The following is a 24,134-nucleotide window of genomic DNA, read 5'->3' as shown; positions in this document are numbered from 1 at the left end:
ATATAAAGTCTGTTTAGTTGATGTAATAAACTGGTCATTGATGGAAACTTGAGTTCATGACAACTGCAGTCCTAAAAGTAGCAAGTCAATTGTAGTCCTCAGCCATAAAAGCATTACTGTAAGTGTCCAGAGACATTTTCTGAGTGCGACTTTTGACTGTCCATATGGGGCCGTCCTCCACAGGAGGAACGTGATGAGATTCTAGCCAGACGTAGGGCATCAGGATGGATCAGGCAGGTCCGAGGAGCAGAAGAGGCCAGCATCTTGATCTCAGGATTGCTATGTAACTCAGAGGGACGGACAGTGTGTGTGTGTGGGGGGGGGGCGGCAGGTTGTTAGGTATGCCCAATGTCACCTGATGAGTAAGAATAGTATACATTTTGCGCTGAGTGCAAGCAGGGACTCTGGCAAAACTAACTATGGCAACATAATTAAAAGGGGAGAGCCAGAAGGTAACACAAACATGAGGGAGCCCCAGGACATAAAGCAGCCAGCCACTACACCGTCAACAAACCCAAGTGAGTGAGTGTGTGTGTGGGGGGGGGCTGACAGCCTCCATACATACCAGTTTACCAAAACACTCCATGCCTGAGGACCCTCCAGATCTACTCCTTTACCTAATAAAACTATTAACGAAAGGCTTGACTAAACAGATATGTTTTCAGCCTAGACTTAAACACTGAGACTGTGTCTGAGTCCCAAACACTACATGGAAGGCTGTTTCATAACTGTGGGGCTTTGTAAGAAAAAGCTCTGCCCCCTGATGTGGCCTTCACTATATGAGGTACCAGCAGATAGCCTGCACCTTTTGCTCTAAGTAGGTGTGGCGGGTCATAAAGGACCAGAAGTTTACTCAGGTACTGTGGCACAAGACCATTCAGTGCTTTAAAGGTCAATAGTAGTATTTTATAAACAATACATAATTTGATTGGGAGCCAGTGCAGTGTGGAAAAGGCAGGGGTGATGTGGTCATATCTTCTTGTTCTATTAAGGACTCATGCTGCTCATTTTGAACTAACTGGAGCTTGTTTATGCACTTATTGGAACATCCAGACAGTAAGACATTACAATAATCCAACCTAGAGGTAACAAAGGCATGAACTAGTTTTTCTGCATCATGTAGTGACTATATTTCTTAGCAATATTTCTGAGATGAAAGAACACTATCCGGGTAATGTTATCGATATGAGTTTCAAATGAAAGACTGAAGTTAATGATCACCCTGAGATCTTTTACTGCTGCACATGAAGAAACGGAAAGGGCATCCAGAGTTACTGTGTAACCAGAAAATCTACTTCTAGCTGCATGTGGTCCAGAAGTACAAGTACTTCTGTCTTGTCAGAATTAAGTAGAAGGAAGTTAATAAGTATTCAGCGTCTAATGTCCTTGTAGCAGTTCCTGATGTGGGTGGAGCACAGAAGCACGGCAGGCGAAAGTTGATGGTCACACACAAACACTTTATTTCACTTTTCAGCTTTTCATCACTCACTCACTCACTCACTCAACACGCACACATGCATTGTGGTCGGGAGGGAGCCCTTTTTCTCTGCTCTCTCCCTCCTTTTATGCACCATCCCTGTAATAACACACACACACACACACACACACACACACACACACACATATTAATTGACAGCAGGTGGAATGACTTAGCCACTTACCTTCCCCGACCCCGCCCTCGATTCACAGACTACTGCTTGGCCACGCCCCTGCTGCCACATACCCCCACCGCCTGACTCAGGCCGGGGAGCCATCCGGCCTGAAGCTGACTCCCCCCCGACAGGACAGGAAGTCTGCCACCACCATCTGTGCCCCCGGCCTGTGGACCACCTCGAACTTAAATGGCTGGAGGGCGAGATACTAATGGGTGATCCGCCCATTGGCATCCTTCATGCGGTGGAGCCACTGGAGGGGTGTGTGGTCCGAACAGAGAGTGAAAGGGCACCCCAGCAGGTAGTATCGGTGGCCGAGAACCGCCCACTTGATGGCAAGACACTCCTTCTCAATTGTCCTGTACTTGCTTTCACGCATCAACAGTTTCTGGCTGAATAATTAGGTAGAAACCTACGATAATAGCCAGCCAGCCCCAAGAACCATCTCACCCCCTTTTTGGTCTTGGGCCTCGGGCAGGCTGCAATCGCTGCAGTCTTAATTTGGGGACGTACCTGCCCATGACCCAAGTGGAACCGCAGATACTGTACTTCCACCCGCCCAATTGCACACTTTTTCAGGTTAGCTGTGAGGCCCACTCGCCTCAGCGACTTTAGAACGGCCCTCAGGTGTTCCAAGTGCCACGGCCAATCATGGCTATAGATTATTATATTGTCCAAATAGGCAGCCACGTAGGCAGCATGAGGGCAGAGGACCCTGTCCATAAGCCGCTGGAATGTAGCGGGCGCCCCAAACAACCCAAAAGGGAGTGTGACAAATTCGTGTAAACCAAACGGTATGGAAAAGGCCGTTTTCTCTCGGGATAGAGGAGTCAAGGGGATCTGCCAATATCCCTTTGTTAGATCCAGTGTCGTATAAAAGCGAGCAGCGCCTAACCGATCAAGCAACTCATCAATGAGAGGCATTGGGTATGCATCAAATTTAGACACCGCGTTGACCTTTCTATAGTCCACACAGAACCGGACCGACCCGTTGGTCTTGGGAACCAGGACCACTGGGCTGCTCCAGTCACTGTGGGACTCCTCGATTATGCCCATTTCGAGCATGGCCTTGAGTTCGTCCTGAACCACCTTTTTCTTGTGTTCGGGCAAGCGGAAAGGGTGGCTATGCCCTACCACCTCCGGGGGCGTTTCAATGTTGTGTTCTATGAGGTGGGTACGACCAGGAAGGGGTGAGAACACGTGGGAAAATTCCTTTTGCAACTTGGCCACCTCCATGAGTTGGGCTGGTGAGAAGTGGTCTCCACAAGGGACCAGAGTGGTCCGAGATGTTATCGTTTTCACCTCCAGCACCAGCTCCGCCTTCTACCGGCGCCAAAGCCACGGGGACCCCTCATTCCAGTGTTTTAAAAGGTTGAGGTGGTAGATTTGCAATGCCCCACCCCTATCCGTGCACCTCACCTCATAGTCGACGTCCCCGACTCGCCGTGTGACCTCGAAAGGCCCTTGCCACTTGGTGACTAATTTGGAGCTCGACGTGGGCAATAATACGAGCACTTTGTGTCCCAGCGTGAACTCTCTAAGGCGCATGCCCCTGTCATACAGCCAGATTTGATGTTCTTGTGCCTGCTGCAAATTCTCCTGGGTTAGGTGCGTGAGGGTGTGGAGTTTTGCGCACAGGTCAAGAACGTACTGGATTTCGTTTTTGCTAGGTGAAGGACCCTCCTCCCAATTTTCCTGTAGCACGTCCAGAATGCCACGCAGCTTATGCCCATATAATAATTCAAAGGGAGAAAACCCCATGAAGGCTTGCTGGACCTCTAACAGGGGCTCGAGCCACTTATTCCAATTACGTGCATCTTCACTTACGAATTTCCGGATCATGTTCTTGACTGTTTGGTTAAATCGCTCTACTAAGCCATCCGTTTGTGGGTGATAGACACTGGTGCGGATAGACTTAATCCCCAATAACCCATACAGCTCGCGCAGTGTGTGTGACGTAAATGAAGTGCCTTGGTCTGTCAGGATTTCTTTCGGAATCCTGACCCGGGAGATAAAGTGGAAGAGCGCTTCTGCAATGCTGCGTGCTGAGATATTGCGGAGAGGCACTGCCTCCGGATATTGCGTTGCATAGTCCACCAGAACTAAAATAAAGCAATATCCCTGTGCTGACTGATCTAATGGCCCGATGAGATCCATCCCAATTCACTCAAACGGGGTCTCGATTAGAGGAAGAGGGCGCAACGGCGCTTTTGGAGTGGCCACGGGATTTACTAATTGGCATTCACGGCACGCCGCACACCACCGACGGACATCCCCACGAATCCCTGGCTAATAGAACTGGGCCATTATTCGGGCTAGTGTTTTATCTTGTCCTAAGTGTCCAGCCATGGGATTAAAGTGAGCCACATGGAATACAAGTTCCCTACAGCTCTTTGGGATTAACAGTTGGGTTATTCGTTCACTAGTTTGAGTGTCCTGAGTCACTCAGTACAATCTATCTTTAATAATAGCAAAATAAGGGAAGGTTGGTGCCACACTTGGCTGAAGAGTTTGAACATCGATTACTCTCACTTGGTCAAACGCATGCCGCAGAGTCTCGCCTCGCGACTGCTCTAACGGGAAATCCCGAAGGGAATCCCCGAAAAAGGGAGGAGGAGCGGGCTGCTCCTCACTCTGATGCAGTGTTGACATAGATAGCTCTGTGACAGCTTCTCCAGTCAATGCCACACCAGGATCTTCCCGCGACCTACTAGTGGAGGACCCACTATGTGTTAAATATTCCATCAGCTTTTTAAACCCTGGCCAATCTCATCTCATCTCATCTCATCTCATTATCTCTAGCCGCTTTATCCTGTTCTACAGGGTCGCAGGCAAGCTGGAGCCTATCCCAGCTGACTACGGACGAAAGGCGGGGTACACCCTGGACAAGTCGCCAGGTCATCACAGGGCTGACACATAGACACAGACAACCATTCACACTCTCATTCACACCTACGGTCAATTTAGAGTCACCAGTTAACCTAACCTGCATGTCTTTGGACTGTGGGGGAAACCGGAGCACCTGGAGGAAACCCACGCGGACACGGGGAGAACATGCAAACTCCGCACAGAAAGGCCCTCGCTGGCCACGGGGCTCGAACCCGGACCTTCTTGCTGTGAGGCGACAGCGCTAACCAACTCTGGCCAATCAATACCCAAAATCAACGAGTGGGTGAGACGAGGACCAACCGCCGCCTTTACTCTATGCACTTGGCCCTGGAACAGAATACGGACAGACAATAAGGGATAATTGTGAACAGCCCCGTGCACACACAACACTGTCACCGCTTGTGCTCTCCCCAATGCCTCACCTTGCACCAGGCATTGGTGAATTGAGGTCTGATTACAACCGGAATCCACCAAAACGTGATATGTATCCCCTTGAACACTTACCAGTATGCGATATTTTCTGGCATGATTGGGGGAGGTTTCTGGTGCGTCGGGGATCCAGATTACAGCTCCCACCTCCCTTGCGGAGCTCTGACTCTGGAGATGGTCCGATTCCCCGCCGCACCAGCACACCAGCCCAGGCTTTCTCTCTGCACTGGTGTTATGGGTGTCACTCACCTGAGGAGGAGACAACACAGACACGGAAGAGGGAGATGGGAGGACACCACTGGTACGACGGGCCAGCTGGGGAGGAGCCAGCCACTGCCTCCACGGCAGGGGAACAGGGTGGGGAGGGTGATGAGAGACGGGGGGAAGAGAGAGAGAGAAGGGAAGTGAGGGGAGACGCCTCATCTGCCTGCTGTCGTAGCCGCCTCCAGATGGTCCTCCACCAGCTCGATGGCTCATTCCAGTGACGCCGGGCGATGACACTGGACCCATTCTGCCATGCCTTCTGGAAATCAAGAGATAAACTGTTCCAGTGCCACCAGATCGATGATCTCATCGGCATTGCAGCCTTCTGCCCCCAGCCAGCACCGGCAGGCATCCCGGAGTTGCTGGCCGAATGCAAACGGCCGGCCGACCTCCTCCAATGCCAGTGTCCGGAAGCACTGGCGATGTTGTTCCGGGGAACGGCCGACCCACTGCAGGATGGCTTTCCTCAGGTCAGCATACACCAGTCGGCTGTCAGCAGGGAGCCACTGCGCTGCGAGCTGCGCCTCGCCAGTCAGGAGCGGGAGGAGGCGTGTCTTGCACTGCTCCAGCGGCCACCCCCACGCCTCAGGTGCTTGCTTGAAGAGGGCAAGGAACGTTTCTGGATTGTCCTATGAGCCCATCTTCGTGAGGGTGCCGGCTGCAGTGGTCAACGCCCCTGCTGACACGAGCAGGTGCCGGAACGCCTGGCGATCTTCCTGCTGGGTCAGCATCAAGGCTTCGAAGCGTTGCTCTTGTTCCTTTCGGAGGGCAATCAGCACTTGATGCTGGTTCTGCTGGGTGGTAGCGAGGGCAAAGATGAGCTCTTCGAATGGGGAGGACTCCATGGGGTGGTTCCCTTCTGTGCTCCCAGGTTTTAGCACCACTGTAGCAGTTCCTGATGTGGGTGGAGCACAGAAGCACGGCAGGCGAGAGTTGATGGTCACACACAAACACTTTATTTCACTTTTCAGCTTTTCAGCACTCACTCACTCACTCACTCACTCAAAATGCACACATGCGTTGTGGTTGGGAGGGAGCCCCTATTCTCTGCTCTCTCCCTCCTTTTATGCTCTGTCCCTGTAAACACACACACACACACACACATTAATTGACAGCAGGTGGAATGACTTAGCCACTTATCGTCCCCGACCCCACCCTCCATTCACAGACTGCTGCTTAGCCACGCCCCCACTGCCACAGTCCTTTACACAGTCCTCAGTTCTATTAAGCTGGCGTCTCTTATCTGGTTTTGCAGAAACATACAACTATGTGTCATCAGCATAACAGTGAAAACTAATACCATGCTTATGAATAATATCACCCAGAGGTAACATATTGTAGAAAGCTGCCCTGATGTGGGTGGAGTACAGAAGTACGGCAGGCTGATTGTTAATGCTTCGACACACGTTTATTTCTCTGCTTTTCAGCAAGACACAACAGGCACAGTCTCTCACACACACACACATGCAGTCGTGTTCTGGTCCCAACCAACACTCCTCTGCTCTCCTACTCCTTTAATACCCTGCCGTCACTGCAAGAAACACATACAGTCACACACATGAATTGACGACAGGTGTAGTAATTTGGCCACTCACCTTCCCTGACTCTGCCCTCCGTTCACAAACCAACGCTCAGCCACGCCCCCGCTGCCACATACCCCCACTGCCTGACTCAGGCCAGGGAGCCATCCGGCCTGCAGCAGACTCTCCCCCCCGACAGGACAGGAAGTCCGCCACCACCATCTGTGCCCCCAGCCTGTGGACCACCTCGAATTTGAATGGCTGGAGGGCAAGATACCAATGGGTGATCCGAGGGTTGGCATCCTTCATATGGTAGAGCCACTGGAGGGGTGCATGGTCTGAACAGAGGATGAAAGGGTGTCCTAGTAGGTAGTACTGGAGGGTGAGGACCACCCACTTCATAGCAAGGTACTCCTCTATTGTGCTGTACTTGCTTTCACGCATTGACAACTTACGGCTAATGTACAGCACCGGACGTTCCTCACCCTCCACCTTCTGGGACAGAACGGCTCCCAGCCCCCTGTCTGATGCGTCTGTCTGTAAAATAAAGGGGAGAGAAAAGTCTGGGGAGTGTAAAAGTGGCCCCCCACACAGTGCAGCCTTTACCCTAGAGAAAGCCTGTTGGCATTGCTCCGTCCACTGGACCAGATCTGGTGCTCCCTTTTTAGTGAGATCAATCAGCAGGCTGGTGATGTCCGAATAATTAGGTATGAGCCTACAATAGTAGCTAGCCAGCCTCAAGAACCGTTTCACCCCCTTTTTGGTCTTGGGCCTTGGGCAGGCCGCAATCACAGCAGTCTTAGATTAAACAGATAGATTATATAAAACTTTATTGATCCCTTTGGGAGGGTTCCCTCAGGGAAATTAAGATTCCAGCAGCATCATTACAGATAAACAGAGAAAAAATTGAGAAAACTTCTAGATAAATTAAAATAAATTAAGTATTTACATATGCAAATATTAAAAGAATAAGATATGGGGAAGAGAGGAAGGGGGGAGAGAGGGGGGGAAGGGAAGAAGGGGCAGCAGGAGAGATATTGTACTTTATATTGCACATTGTCCAGTATTGCTTATTGTTAGGCTAGGCTACTGTTCTTTCCTGTCCTCTGTCCTCCTGTTACCCCTCCTCCCCCCCAGAGAGGAGCTGTACAGTCTGATGGCATGAGGGACAAAGGAGTTTTTGAGTCTGTTCATCCTGCACTTGGGAAGGAGCATTCTGTCACTGAACAGGCTCCTCTGGTTGCTGATGACAGCGTGCAGAGGGTGACTGGCATCGTCCATGATGTTCAATAGTCTTGTTAATTTGAGGACGCACCTGCCCATGACCCAAGTGGAAACCCAGATACCATACTTCCAACTGCTCAATTGCACACTTTATCAGGTTAGCTGTGAGACCCGCATGCCTCAGCGACTTTACAATGGCCTTAAGGTGTTCTAGGTGTCACGGCCAATCATTACTATAGATGATGATATCTTCGAGGTACACGGCCATGTAGGCAGCATGAGGGCAGAGAACCCTGTCCATGAGCCACTGGAATGTTGCGGAAGCCCCAAATAACCCAAAAGGAAGTGTGATGAATTGGTGTAACCCAAATGGTGTGGAAAAGGCCATTTTCTCTCAGGATAGAGGAGTCAAGGGGATCTGCCAATATCCCTTCGTTAAATCCAGTGTCAAGTAAAAACGAGCAGTGCCTAATCGATCGAGCAGCTCGTCAATGAGAGGCATTGGGTATGCGTCGAATTTAGACACTGCATTGACCTTTCTATAGTTCACACAGAACCGGACCGACCCATTGGTCTTGGGAACCAGGACCAATGGGCTGCTCCAGTCACTGTGGGACTCCTCGATTATGCCCATTTCAAGCATGGCCTTGAGTTCATCCCGAACCACCTTTTTTTGTGTTCGGGTAGGTGGTAAGGGCGGCTGCGCACCACCACCCCCGGGGGCGTCTCAATGTAGTATTCTATGAGGTGGGTGCGGCCGGGCAGGAGCGAGAACACATCTGAAAATTCCTTCTGCAACTGGGCCACCTCTGTGAGTTGGACCAGTGAGAGGTGGTCTTCACAAGGGACCGGAGTGGCTGAAGATGTCAATTTTTTTTTTGTACCTCCGGCACCAGCTCTGCCTTCTCTGGGACTACCGACACCAATGCCATAGGGACCTCCTCATTCCAGCGTTTTAACAGATTGAGGTGGTAAATTTGCAATGCCCCACCCCATCCATTCGCTTCACCTCATAGTCAACGTCCCCTACTCGCTTGCTGTGTGACCTTGAAGGGCCCTTGACACCGGGCAATTAATTTGGAGCTTGACGTGGGCAATAATACGAGCACTTTGTCTCCCTGTGTGAACTCTAAGGCGTGTGCCCCTGTCATACATTCGGACTTGACGTTCTTGTGCCTGCCGCAAATTCTCCTGGGTTAAGTGAGTTTGTGCGCAGGTCGAGAACATATTGAATTTCATTCTTACTTGGTGAAGGTCCCTCTTCCCAATTTTCATGTAGCACATCCTAAATGCAACGCAGCTTATGCCCATATTATAACTTAAATGGTGAAAACCCCGTGGAGGCTTGCGGAACTTCTTGAACTGCAAATAACAGGGGCTCGAGCCATTTATCCCAATTACGTGCATCCTCACTTACGAATTTCCAAATTAAGTTTTTAAGTGTTTGGTTAAATCGCTCCACTAAGCCATCCATTTGTGGGTGATCGACACTGGTGCGGATAGGCTGAATTCCCAATAGCCCATATAGTTCGCGCAGTGTGCGTGACATAAACATAGTGCCTTGGTCTGTCAGGATTTCTTTCGGAATCCCAACCCGGGAGATAATACAGAAGAGCGCTTCCACAATACTGCGTGCTGAGATATTGCAGAGAGGCACCACTTCCAGATATCGCGTTGCATAGTCCACCAGAACTAAAATAAAGCGATATCCCCGTGCTGACCGATCTAATGGCCTGATGAGATCCATCCCAATTCTCTCAAAAGGGGTCTCGATTAGAGGGAGAGAGCTCAAAGGCGCTTTTGGAGTGGCCGCAGGATTTACTAATTGGCATTCGCAGCACGCCGCACACCACCAACGGACATCCCCGTGAATCCTTGGCCAATAGAACCGGGCCATTATTTGGGCTAGTGTTTTATCCTGCCCTAAGTGTCCAGCCATGGGATTAAAGTGAGTCACATGGAATATGAGTTCCTTATGGCTCTTTGGGATTAATAACTGCATTATCTGTTCGCCAGTCTGAGTGTCCTGCGTCACTCGGTATAACATATCCTTAATAGTAGCAAAGTAGAGGAAGGCCAGTGTCGCATTTGGCTGGAGAATTTGACCATCAATTACCAGTGGTCGAGTTGTAAAATCAAACCAGGGGGGATGGTGAAATTTTTAGTCGCATGTCGACCCATCGGTCGGTCTGTCGGTGGGAAACTGGTTCGTTTTTAGGAGGGTTTGCACACAACGTAGGTCTGTGGACCTTGTTCATTTACCAGACATACAGTATTTTGTGCTGATAAAGTGTGTAGCACACACTGTGCACCCTTTTTATTGTTGTAAAAAACATAATACACTGGTATTTTACTGTAAAACATGCACAGTGTGGATGTCATGTGTCATATTTAGTCAGTCTCCTGGCTGACATACCTACCACATTCTCCATATTAGGGTGAAATGCAGATGACAAATTTGAAGTGTAACTTCATAGTCATGGTAGGCTCCTTTTAAATCGTTTGGTAAATAATTTATTAAAACCTCAGCAGGCAATGTAAATGAACAACTGAATCTTTTCATATCAAGTCAATAAAATTTTTATTCAAAGCTGAACATTGGGAACATTGAGTTAAATACAGAGGTAGGTAGGTAACCTATAAGCTAAAACAAGCAACAGTAAATTGTAAATCTTCAGCTCTTCAGCTGTTGGTTCTCCTGCTTGCTCCTGCTCCTGTATTGTCTCACACTCCAGCTCCTGTCGCACTGTGTTGCAGTTGCTGCTGACTGTCATCTGGAATAAAGAGCAGTGGCTAAGATAATTTAATTAAATATAATTATAATGTTATTTCTGATTTATTTATTATCTGAACGAGGATTTGAGCTTTGAAAAATGACCGGATTCTTTCTGTAACGTTGATTCCCGCTGTTATCTAGGTCACGTGACACCTTAACGTTGACGGTTACCAAGGAGCTGCCTTGGATATTTTGATACTTTGCTTCGATACATACCAGCACTTTGATACATACTGGATACAAGCTAGCAAAATGAGTTAAAAGCAAGCATCTTTGGAAAGGGGAAAAGACCCATTGAAGAGACAGAAGAAGAGCCTATGACGAAGAAAAAGAAAGCTGCATTTTAGCAGACACTTTGTCGAGTCCTACACCAATCCTGCTCTGCCTTACATGTTGTGACCGGCTCTCTAATGAGGCAATGAAGCCTTCAAAACTGCTAGTGTCATTTATTTTAGCCTTCCTGTCTTGAATAACACTTTTTGTTGCCTGGAGAATAACAAACGAACGTCCAGGCTGATTAAATTAATGGCCTTATACAAGAAATCAAAGCTAACATGAACCTGAGTAAGCTATAGATAGCTGGCTAGACTCCAAACTAACATTCATTATGATAGCTGTGTTGTTATCCGCCGCCCACAAATTAGGCTACATATCGGTAACTTTACAGCATGATAGCAGGCTCACAGAAAGTGTGACTGATATTCGTAACTCTTGACTTACCTCCTGCAATGTTTTTTCTTGCGATCTTAAATCCGAACTTGCTTAGGTCTTGCTGTCCACTCCACTTGGCCATGATGCTGCAATCCGCTGCTGTCACTGATGCCAAATGAAATCAAAAATAACGGAACCCCAACTGAATGTCACCTTCTCAAATGCTTCGCTTGTGCATGCCCTCTCTCGCGGTAGCTTATTGTATGCTCAGTTTCAGCAAAGCTACGTGGAATGGCATTTCTAATTCCAATGTTAAATAGAAGTAATGTCCACATTTATTGATAAAATTGCTCAAGGGAAGGGAGGGGGGATGCCCGTTTTAGAGGGGGGGCGAGTTTGACCATTTTTTATTCCGGGCGGATGGCATCCCCCCCATCCCCCCTCAACTCGAGTACAGTCAATTACTCTCACTTGGTCAAATGCATGCCGCAGAGTCTCATCTCGCAACTGCTATAATGGGAAATCCTCAAGGGAATCCCCAAGAGAGGGAGGAGGGGCGGGGTGCTCCTCACTCCGTGTATCGCCCTGACGTGGTGTTGATGGAGACGGCTCTGTGACAGCTTCCCCAGCCAATGCTAGACTGGGATCTTCCTGAGACGTATTACTGCAGGACCCACTTCCTACTATGTGTTTCATTAATTCTTTAAACCCTGGCCAATCAGTCCCCAAAATCAGCGAGTGGGTGAAACGAGGGTTAACCGCTGCCTCTACACTATGCTTTTCTCCCCAAAATAGAATGTGGATGGAAACTAAAGGGTAGTTGTGAACATCTCCGTGCACACACAATACCTTCACCACTTGCGCTCTCACCAGTGCCTCACCTTGCACCAGGCTTTGGTGGATTGAGCTCTGGTTACAGCTGGAATCCACTAAGGCCTGATACTGTACATATTCCCTTGTACACTTACTGGTATACGATACGCTCCAGCCCGATCGAGGGCAGTTTCTGGAGCGTTGAGGACCCGGACCACTGCGCCCACCTCCAACGCAGAGCACTGACGTTGGAGATGTCCCGGCTCCCCACAGTGCCAGCACACCGGCCCAGGCTCTCCCTCTGCACTGGTGTTATGGACATCACTCATCTGGGGGGAGAAGACACAGACAAGGAAGGGGGAAATGGGAGGACACCATGGGTGCGTCGGGCCAGCTGGGGGGGGGGAGCTGGCCCCCACCTCCACGGTGGGGGAACAGGGCGAGGATGAGAAGCAGAGGGAAAGGGGGAGAGAGAGGAGAGGAGAGAAGGGGAAGCCCGCCTTCCTGCCATCAGAACTGCCGCCATGTGGTCCTCTGCCAGCTCGATGGCTTGATCCAGCGACACCAGGCGATGACACTGGACCCACTCTGCCATTCCTTCCGGAAGTTGCGCGATGAATTGCTCCAGTGTCACCAGGTCAATAATTCCCTCAGCGTCACGGTCATCAGCCCTCAGCCACCACCGGCAGGCGTCCCGGAGTTGCTGGCTGAACGCAAACAGCCGGCCGACCTCCTCCAAGTGCAGTGCACGGAAGCGCTGTCACTGTTGTTCTGAGGAGCGGCCAACTCGCTGGAGAATGGCTCTCTTTAAGTCCGAGTATATGAGCCGGCTGTCAGCAGGGAGCTCCAGCGCGGCGAGCTGTGCCTCACCAGTCAGCAGGGGAAGTAGGCGTGCTACACACTGCTCGACCGGCCAACCCCACACTTCGGCTGCTCGCTTGAAGAGTGTGAGGAAGGCTTCTGGGTCGTTGTGCGGACCCATCTTTGTTAGAGTGAGGTGGGGAAGGTCCGCTGCAGTGGCGGTCGAGGACCCCGCCAATGGAAGCAGGTGCCGGAACGTCTGGTGGTCTTCTTGATGGGCCAGCATCAAGGCCTCGAAGTGTTGTTCCTGCTCCTTTCGGAGGGCGATCAGCACTTCATGCTGGTTCTGCTGTGCTGTGGCGAGGGCATGGACGAGATCCTTGAAGGGTGAGGACTCCGTGGATGGGTTCCCTTCTGCACTCCCAGGTTTCAGCACCACTGTGGAAAGCTGCCCTTATGTGGGTGGAGTACAGAAGTACAGCAGGTGGATTGTTAGTGCTTCGACAGACATTTACTTCTCTGCTTTTCAGCAAGATACGACAGGGACAGTCACACACACACACACACATAAACACACGCAGTTGTGTTCTGGTCCCAAACAACACTCCTCTGCTCTCCTACTCCTTTTATACCCTGCCGTCACTGCAAGAGACACACACAGACACACACGTTAATTGATGACAGGTGTAGCGATTTGGCCACTCACCTTCCCTGACTCCGCCTTCTGTTCACAAACCGACACTTGGCCACGCCCCCACTGCCACACGTATATAAAGAAAAAAGCAGTGGGCCTAAGACAGAACCTTGTGGAACACCAAACTTTACATCAGTATGTCTAGAAAAATCACTATTTACATCAGCAAACTGATAACGATCAGTTAAATAAGACCTGAGCCAGGAAGGGGCCGTTCCCTTAACTCCCACATTTTCTCGTCTAGCCAAGAGAATGGAATGATCAATGGTGTCAAAGGCTGCACTAAGGTCAAGCAATACAAGCAGGGAGACAGAGCCCTAATCAGATGCCAACAGTAGGTCATTTACTACTTTAACCAGTACTGTCTCTGTGCTGTGATGAGGTCTAAATCCTGACTGATATATGTGTCAGATAACGGAATCCAGGGACACATGTCCACCCGGGGGCATTTTGAGTTATTGACAGATTCAGAAAGTACAGTTTCTAAGCTTTCCAATGATGCCTTCCATGTGGAGATCTGACAATATTTGAAGAATGTGTGGCCTTTTGAAAGTGCATACCTCTTAAAACAGAAAAGGGAGAAAATCGCCCTCAAAGTTTTCCATCTCAGCTACTCTGGGTGCAGGGCGGGCACATAATGGTGCTCATCTGCATGACATTAAGGAAAGCTCTACCCCCTACTAGCTAGCACGATACTACTTTCATGTAAACAAAGATCACCACGTCAATTTTCCTTCCATGCAAAGTATGCCCAACACAATTATGAAGTACAAAAATAAGTCCTAAAGTATACATTAACGTTTTGTGGTTGAAAAATTACTCACACCATTAGAAAGAAAGATAGCACAATGATAACAACTAACACAACGCTAGTTTCATGTAACCAAACCACAACACTCTCCATTACATGCAAAAATAACAAAATACTCACACCGTAAGAAAGAAAGCTAGCACGATGATAACACAACTAACACAATGCTAGTTTCATATAACCAAACCACAACACTCTCCGTTACATGCAAAAATAACCACACAGACTTAGATTAATAAACTTACCCCATCAGAAAGAGAAACATCGCCTTGCACACACCAATGCCTCCGATGGAATGTAGTCCTAGAACACTTCCTTTTGGTTGCATTTTTTTTTTGCTAGAAATGGTTATCTCCGATGTAAATACCGTGTGTCTGTTTGCTTCGCGGTGTTTCAGCTCCTCTGCGCTCTGTTTAGCTTGCTCATTCCATAGTGAAATCACACGCCTGTATGCAGCTAAGTAGCCACGAGCTCACCTCGTATCATACAGCTGATTCGCGAAAAAAAAAAAAAGACTTAAATCATCATGTGAATGGCCCATATGGTAATTTACCCACACCCCCCAGCAGGCTACAGTCCTGACAAAAACGAGACAATTTGCAACAAAAAATGTATGCTTTTCCAACAAAACAATCTATTATCTGAAATACTGATTGCATTCTTCAAGATCTCAACTTGCACATGATGGAAAAAAACGAAAATCACAAATTTCGAAAAAAAATGCTTCTTTTGTGATTATCTCGGATTCGTTTCGGCCGACATGCGTCCCTGGATTTGGTGAGGTGTCACATATTTCATGGATGTTATTCCTATGTAAATATGAGCATAACTGCTATGCCACAGCTTTTTCTAGGATCTTTGAGATAAAGGGGAGGTTTGATATTGACCGATAATTGGACAGCTGACAGGGGTTGAGATCAGGTTTTTTTAATCAGGGGTTTGATAACTGCTAGTTTAAAGGATTTGGGTACATAGCCAATTCTAAGAGAAGAATTTATTATTTTTAGAAGTGGTTCAATTACTTCTGGTATTATCTGTTTGAAGAGTCGTGTAGGTAAGGGATCTAGTACACAAGTTGAGGATTTTGATGCGGAGATTAATGAAATTAGTTTGATTTCTCTAACGGGGTAAAACATTCTAATTGCTGATCTGATACAGTTATATTGTTAACTGCAGGGTTACTTAAATTATTTTTGTCATCTTCTATTAGGGAGGAGAGATACGTTGATCTAGCTGCACTAAGAACTTTTCTATACTTCAGGAAGCTCTCCTTCCAAGCTAATTTGAACACTACCAATTTTGTTTGACGCCACTTACGTTCTAATTTTCGAGTGGTCTGTTTAAAGTGCGGGCGTAATCGTTATACCAGGATGCTAATTTTTTCTCGCTAATCATTTTCCTTTTAAGTGGAGCTACATTATCTAAAGTATAGTGGAATGTTAACTCTAAGCATTCAGTTGCCTGATCAAGTCCTGTGGGGGCTGACAGTGATCCAATCAAATTTGATAACTCTGGGAGATTATTTACAAAACTCTGTGCAGTAGTTGACGTGAATGTATGTTTAATACAGTAGCATGGTGAGGTGCATATATTATTGCTCAGATATAGTTTGAATATGATGAGATAATGATCTGAGATAACTTCAGACTGTGGAAGTGTGACTGTATTTTCTATATTTAACCTGAATGTTAGTATTAGATCGAGAGTGTGACCACCATTATGGGTAGGTCTTATGAAGAAGAAGAAGAAGAAGAAGAAGAAGAATTTCAATTTATATAGTGCCTTTCTCAAAACCCAAGGTCACTTTACAATTATAGGGAGAAAAAAAAGTCCACCAAATAGAGGTCAGGATGTCATTCCAATGGTGTAGCAGCCACAGTCCCACCAAAAGGCGCACGAAAACAAGTCCCACGCTGCCGGCACAGCCGCTGTGCCACCGCCGGGCAACATCACTTGGAACACCATGCCATGGATCCATAAAGCAAGCACAGAAGCACCGCCACACAGAGTGCTGGTATGTCCCAAACTGCCTGCACAGCCGCCGTGACACCACCAAGCAACATCGATCAGAACATCACAACAAGCACTAAAGCACTGCTGCACACAGCACTGGACAACTACGATGTTAAAATGAGCAACGAGCTCACTGCAGTCCATAGCGAGGAGCACAGGCATCACCCACGGCAAACCAAGGCCTGGAGGGAACCGACGCCCAAAACTGAGTCTGGAGCTACACCACCACCGGCGGACAAAAACACTCAAGCAAAAACAAACATCAAACTACACAAACACAAAAAAAAGGAGAGAAAATAAAATAAAATGCTCCAGTGAGAAGCGGCAGCCAGAATGCGCATGATGTACTCTCTACCGGAAACAGTCCCAGACATTATGACATTATGATTAACCCCTACTGAATCTAAAATGGACACGAATGCTGTTTTCAAAGGGTCTTCTGGGTTATCGAAGTAAATACTAAAATCTCCGTCAACTAAGGCTACATCCACGCGACAACGGCAACGAGATTTTATTAAAAAAATATCGCGTCCACATGGGAAACGGATCAGTAAAATATCAGGCAATGCAATATGGCAATGCAACGCTTGCTGAAAACGATGCAATGCACATGCCACACCTCTACGTGCGCTGTAAGACGGTCCCATCGGAGACACCAGAACAATAGAAGAAGTAGGACGCATGCGCATAAACCCCTTCTTCTACCCAGCGTGAAGCACTGACAGGAACAAGCACAAAACAACAAGAAGAAGATGGCTGCGACTACGCAAGGAAATCGTGCCTTCTGTGTGTACAAATTAGTTTTATTAGTGTGCATAGTTTTATATAACTTAATTTTCTTATTGTGTGTGAACATTTTGAAAAGCATTTTTATATAATTTATATCACTTTTTATATTGTGTGTGAACATTTTGAAAAGCAGTCTTATCCAATAAAAAAAAGAAATTCAAGAAATGGTTCAGTTACTTGTTTATTTAAAAGAAAAGCTGTATACAAAAGTGAATGCAATGCAGTGGTTCATACAAAACAGCGAGAGTGCTGCTTGTTCTAGTCATGTGGTTGTGATGTCATCGTAAACAAATCCGTTCTATTCATCCAGACGACTTCGCAACGGCGCCGTTGCCAGATTTTTCCACTCTGGAACCCGTTCTCATTTTGGGGCACCCAAAACGCCGGTACCGTGTGGATGCCAGGCCGAAACGATAAACAATTTTATCAGATTCACCTGAATCCGTTGCCGTGTGGACAGCCTCTAAAGCTTTGTCTAAGGAAATAACAAGGTCTGAGATGAAATCCACAAATTCAGAAAGAAACTCAGAATATGGCCCTGGGGGCCTGTAAATAATAAGTAACGGAATTAACTGGGTAGACTTATTTTTCGAGACTATATACATTATATTAGTATGAAGAACTTCAAACGTATTACATTTATAACCAGGTTTTTGTGTTACGCCTAGATAATCATTATAAATAACCGCAACGCCTCCTCCTCTGCCAGTTAGACGAGGCTGGTGTATATAACTGTATCCAGGAGGACTCGCTTCATTTAATGTCATATATTCATTTGGCTTAATCCATGTTTCTGTTAAACACAGTACATTAAACTCCTGATCAGTAATAAGTTCATTAACAATTAGCGCTTTTGATGTAAGCGATCTAATATTAATATTTAATAGCCCCACATTTAGATCAAAGGTGCTGGCAGTGGCTGTACAGCCAGTATGATCCAATTTTATATTAATTAGGTTACTAGAACAAACTCTCTGGGTATTTCGACTTTTTTGTTTAGCTCGGGGAACAGACACAGTCTCGATGTAGTGGACCCTGAGTGACGACTCTGTGCAGCAGGCAGACAGTCAGTTTAGCCTGTTCATCTGCTCCCTGGCCTTGGCTCTGGATTGTCAGAAGTTAACTTGGCCTGTTCTGAGACTATGATCTATGCTGCAAGAAATGAGAGCAGCACCTTCCCAAGTGGGATGGATACCGTCCCACTCTAACAGGCCAGCAATGCCCTCAAAATTGCACCAATTATCTATAAAGCCCATACTGTTTTCAGAGCACCATCTGGACAACCAGCAGTTCAGTGACCATAACCTGCTGTAAGCTACATCACCACGCCGCACTGGGATGGGGCCAGAGCATACTACAGCATCGGATATTGCCTTCACTAATTTAAACACCTCTACAAAGTTACTCTTGGTAACCTCAGACTGACACTATAATATTATCTTTACTATTTAGGTTAAAAGTATCTTTTAACCGTTTGCTGTTAATTTGTTAATGTTAAAAGTTTATATATCTGTGACGAATCTCAGTCATCCAGGTAACATAGTAATCTGTGGTTGACAAAAATGAACGATCCTCTCTGGCTAAGATGTCTGCCAGTTTTCTGGAAGTCCTCTCACACTCCCGCACCAATCGAAGGGATCTCATCCCAAAGTGCGTAGAAACATATCTGTGATGAATCTCAGTCATCCAGGTACGGTACATAGTAATCTGTGGTTGGTTGAAGAGAGCAACTGGACTTGCTTGAAGATTCCTGAAAACGTTTTGCCTCTCATCCTAAAGGCATCCTCAGTTCTGTCTGACTAAAGGGAGTATCCAGTATTTATCCTCTCATGGATCATCATAGAATCCGAATCAGAATGCTGCTGGCTGCATTGTAGCTGATAAAAGATGTCATAGACACCCACCTCTTTTCAATGATGGTCGTTCCAGGTTGACAAAAATGAACGATCCACTCTGGCTAAGATGTCTGCCAGTTTTCTGGAAGTCCTCTCATACTCCCGCACCAATCGAAGGGATCTCATCCCAAAGTGCATAGAAACATATCTGTGACGAATCTCAGTCATCCAGGTACATAGTAATCTGTGCTTGGTTGAAGAGAGCAACTGGACTTGCTTGAACAGAGGTGGGTGTCTATGACATCTTTTATCAGCCACCTACAATGCAGCCAGCAGCATTCTGATTCGGATTCTATGATGATCTATGAGAGGATAAATACTGGATACTCCCTTTAGTCAGACAGAACTGAGGATGCCTTTAGGATGAGAGGCGAAACGTTTTCAAGAATCTTCAAGCAAGTCCAGTTGCTCTCTTCAACCAACCACAGGTTAAAAGTTTAGCTGTTCATTTTACAGCAAAAGTCTGTCCTTTGATTTAAGTCATCTCATCTCATCTCATTATCTCTAGCCGCTTTATCCTTCTACAGGGTCGCAGGCAAGCTGGAGCCTATCCCAGCTGACTACGGGCGAAAGGCGGGGTACACCCTGGACAAGTCGCCAGGTCATCACAGGGCTGACACATAGACACAGACAACCATTCACACTCACATTCACACCTACGGTCAATTTAGAGTCACCAGTTAACCTAACCTGCATGTCTTTGGACTGTGGGAGAAACCGGAGTACCCGGAGGAAACCCACGCGGACACGGGGAGAACATGCAAACTCCACACAGAAAGGCCCTCGCCAGCCCCGGGGCTCGAACCCAGGACCTTCTTGCTGTGAGGCGACAGCGCTAACCACTACACCACCGTGCCGCCCGATTTAAGTCATATATTTAAAAAAAAGTATAAAAACCAAAATGTGAAAAAAAATTTTGGTAAATTAGGAAATGCTGAAGAAAGGAAATGGAAACTGGTTATCCAAAGTCTCCTGAACTCCATTTTTTCCTCATGGTGCATTAGTTTGTAATTGGCCAAAATAGTTCATTCATTCATTCATCATATATCATTCAATCAATCATATGAGTTAAAATAATTATATATTCAGCCATGATACCCACTTTTCTGTGAAATACAGCAAGTTAAAAAAATACAGCATTTTCCTTTAATTGTATTTATTTTCAAAAGACAACTTTTACTGAGTGCATTTTACTTCTCACAATGAGCCTTGGGGAGATGCAAAGGGAGAACCGAGCCCTGGCATCGGCAGGAGTGTGAGTCGTCTATGAGTATTACAGTTTACAATTTAGATTAACAAATACAGTAACAAATGTGAGTGTGAATGGTTGCTTGTCTCTGCGTCTGCTCTGTGATAACCTGGTGACTTATCCAGGGTGTACCCCGCCTCTCGCCCATAGTCAGCTGGGATAGGCTTCAGCTTGCCTGAGACCCTGTAGAACAGGATAAGAGCAATTCCAGCATTATGGACGTGACACTTGAACTCAAAATGGCAACAAATGACCCAGTGCATGTTTTATTGTCTCCCAGTATTTAAACAGGTGTTGCATATTTTAAGGCTGTACCATACTGGAGAAGTGATAGAACAAGAACAATTCCCATAGTACATCTAGGGCATGCCGGAAAATGCCAATAAAAGATGCGTTATGGATGTGACAGAAAAAGTATCACTTTTCTTGGGTGACTGTACATTTTTATCAAACTCTGTGAAATTGTAAACCTAATGTCGAAATGGAGATATCCATTTGATAGAGGGGTCCAAGGTGAATATTAAAAAATCTTTGTTTAAAATATTTTGTATTTCATGCAGAGTTTCGGAAGGAAAAGTCAGCGTTATGGATGTGACGAAATTCCGTTATGGATGTGACGCGTCTGAAATAGACATGGCATATGTTTAGAAAATCAGCAATTTAACCACCATAACCCTTTGAAAAACTCTCTAAATATCATCTAAAACTATCAAAGTTCTTAAATAATATTTAGGATGGCTATTGTTTTGCTGTTTTGTGGATTTTAGCATACATTTCTGTGGCTTGTGGCAATAATATAGAATTGTACATGATCAAAGTTGATTTTAGCTTGGGGTTTACATTATAAGAAAGAAAGACTGACAGTGACATATTAGGTTGGTTACAAATTGGTTCAACTTATTCACATCTGTAAAATACAGGCCTAGGTGACATCTCTGTTAGTGGTTTTGATGTATTACATGTTGCTTTATTTTTGCATGGTGAGGTTGACATTTACATGGAATTGCCCATAAGCGGCTACAGATAATGAATGGATGGATGGAAATACAGTAGCAGTCAAAAGTGTGGACACACCTACTCATTCATAGGGTTTTTTGTATTGTACAACATCAAATCTATGAAATAATATATGGAACATATATGGAATTATGTGGTAAACAAAAAAGTTTCCAATTTTAATTTCTTCAAAGTCGCCAGCGTTTACCTTGATGACTCTTCACACACTATTGGAATGATCTTAACTAGCTTCATGAGGTAGTCACCTGTAATGCTTTTCAATTTTGGAATGCTTCCAGAAACTGGTGGCACAAAGTTGGAAGCATACAGTTCTCTCGAATGCTTTAGTGTGCTGTAGCTTTGCAGTTTCCTTTCAGTGGAACTAAAGGGCCCATAACAGTTATGCCATGACACTGCCACTGTGCACAAAGTGAGATCTATTAAGACATGTTTTGCCAAGACTAATGTGGAGAAACTCAATTGGCCTACACAGAGCCCTGACCTTAACCCCACTGAACACCTCTGAGAACTGGAATGAAGCCTCCTTACCCGATATCAGTGCTTGACCTCACTGTGGCTGAATGACATCCAAAAAAACTAGTGGAAAGCCTTCCCCAGAGAGTGTGTGTGTGTGTGTGTGTGTGTGTGTGTGTGGGGGGGGGGGGGGGGGTTGGAACCAAACTACATTTTAATATCAATAATTTTGGACATATGGTGTATATCTAACAAATTCCATAATATCAAACTCCCATGACAGCAACCTGCAGACTTACATTCCTCACTCTCATAGCCATATATATTTACCTCTTCCATGACAGAGTAAGCAGGGCGAGGTATTGGCCATCCATTATCTGTAGCTGCTTATCCTGTTCTACAGGGTCACAGTCAAGCTGGAGCCTATCCCAGCTGACTATGGGCGAGAGGCAGGGTACACCCTTGACAAGTCACCAGGTCATCGCAGGGCTGACACATAGACACAAACAACTATTCACACCCACATTGGCGAGGTATTGTCTCATCTCATCTCATTATCTCTAGCCGCTTTATCCTTCTACAGGGTCGCAGGCAAGCTGGAGCCTATCCCAGCTGACTACGGGCGAAAGGCGGGGTACACCCTGGACAAGTTGCCAGGTCATCACAGGGCTCACACATAGACACAGACAACCATTCACACTCACATCTACGGTCAATTTAGAGTCACCAGTTAACCTAACCTGCATGTCTTTGGACTGTGGGGGAAACCGGAGCACCCGGAGGAAACCCACGCGGACACGGGGAGAACATGCAAACTCCACACAGAAAGGCCCTCGCCGGCCCCGGGGCTCGAACCCAGGACCTTCTTGCTGTGAGGTGACAGCGCTAACCACTACACCACCGTGCCGCCCCTGCGAGGTATTGTAATCAGTTTAATTTTGTAATCAAGTATACTGATCTGTCCATTTGTCTGTTTCTTTGTTGGTTCTCTATGGCCATACCACCCCGAGAATGCCCAATCTTGTCTGATCTTGGCTGCTAAGCAGGGTTGGGCCTGGTTAGTACTTGGATGGGAGACCGCCTGGGAATACCAGGTGCTGTAAGCTTTAGCCTTGTTAGTGCAGTAGGGAGTGTGTCAGTCTCATAATCTGAAGGTCATGAGTTCAATCCTCACTTGAGACAACAGAGCTCTTGGCGGCAGTGTAGTGGTTAGCACGGTTGCCTCACAGCAAGACGGTTCTGGGTTCGAGCCCAACGGCCGGCGAGGGCCTTTCTGTGTGGAGTTTGCATGTTCTCCCTGTGTCTGCGTGGGTTTGCTCCGGTTTCCCCCACAGTCCAAAGATACGCAGTTAGGTTAACGTGGGGCAGCCTTGGGCTGAAGTGCCCTTGAGCAAGGTACCTAACCCCTGACTGCTCCCCGGGTGCTGTGCGTAGCTGCCCACTGCTCTCGGGCTGTGTGTGTTCACTGCTTCAGATGGGTTAAATGCAGAGGATGAATTTCACTGTGCTTGAAGTGTGCATGTGACAAATAAAGGTTTCTTCTTCTTCTCTAGCGTCGTCATTTCTTGATCAATCTTCACCAAAATGCACAAGACAACTCAGTAGGGTCACACAAAGACATCATTAGTTTTTGGTAGGTCAAGGTCACCAAAGTAAAATCTTGTAAAAACACCTAAATCAGCCATATCTTCCGTTTCTTTGTGATTTTCGCAAGTATCGTGCGCTGCACGACTTTCCATTTGTTTGTTTGTGTCTGTCTGTTAACAATCTAGCATCTAGACGGTTGCACCGATAGACTTCAAATTTTTAGGGTAGGTGGGCAATGGTCCGTAGATTATCTGATTAAATTTTGGAGGTAATCGGGTCAAGGTTGAAGGTCAAGGTCACCAGAAAGGTCAACCTTTTGGTCAAAATAACATTTTTCATTATAACTCAAAAACGGTTGCAGATAGACAAATGTTTACTATTATGAGCATATAGGAACTCCCATATGGCCTTTCATTTGGCACCATGATCTTTGACCTTGAATGACCTTGAAAGGTCAAACTTTTTCAGAGGGCTGTAACTTGAAAACGGTTGATGGTAGACAGGTATTTACCATTATCAACTTCTTGGAAGTGCCATATGGGCTTTCATTTGGCACCATGACCTTTGACCTTGAATCATTCTGAAATGTCAAACTCAAGGTCATGGA

General features: G+C 46.7%; 1 pseudogene; it reads left to right on the top strand.

Moving 5' to 3' along the window:
* Positions 1–22,927: 22,927 nt before the first annotated feature.
* Positions 22,928–23,046, top strand: LOC132885554 (5S ribosomal RNA; annotated as a pseudogene).
* The last annotated feature ends 1,088 nt before the right edge of the window (positions 23,047–24,134 follow it).

This window comes from Neoarius graeffei, chromosome 4, assembly GCF_027579695.1.
Source record: "Neoarius graeffei isolate fNeoGra1 chromosome 4, fNeoGra1.pri, whole genome shotgun sequence".
Lineage (NCBI taxonomy): Eukaryota > Metazoa > Chordata > Actinopteri > Siluriformes > Ariidae > Neoarius > Neoarius graeffei.
This window is presented reverse-complemented; position numbering and strand designations above follow the sequence as displayed.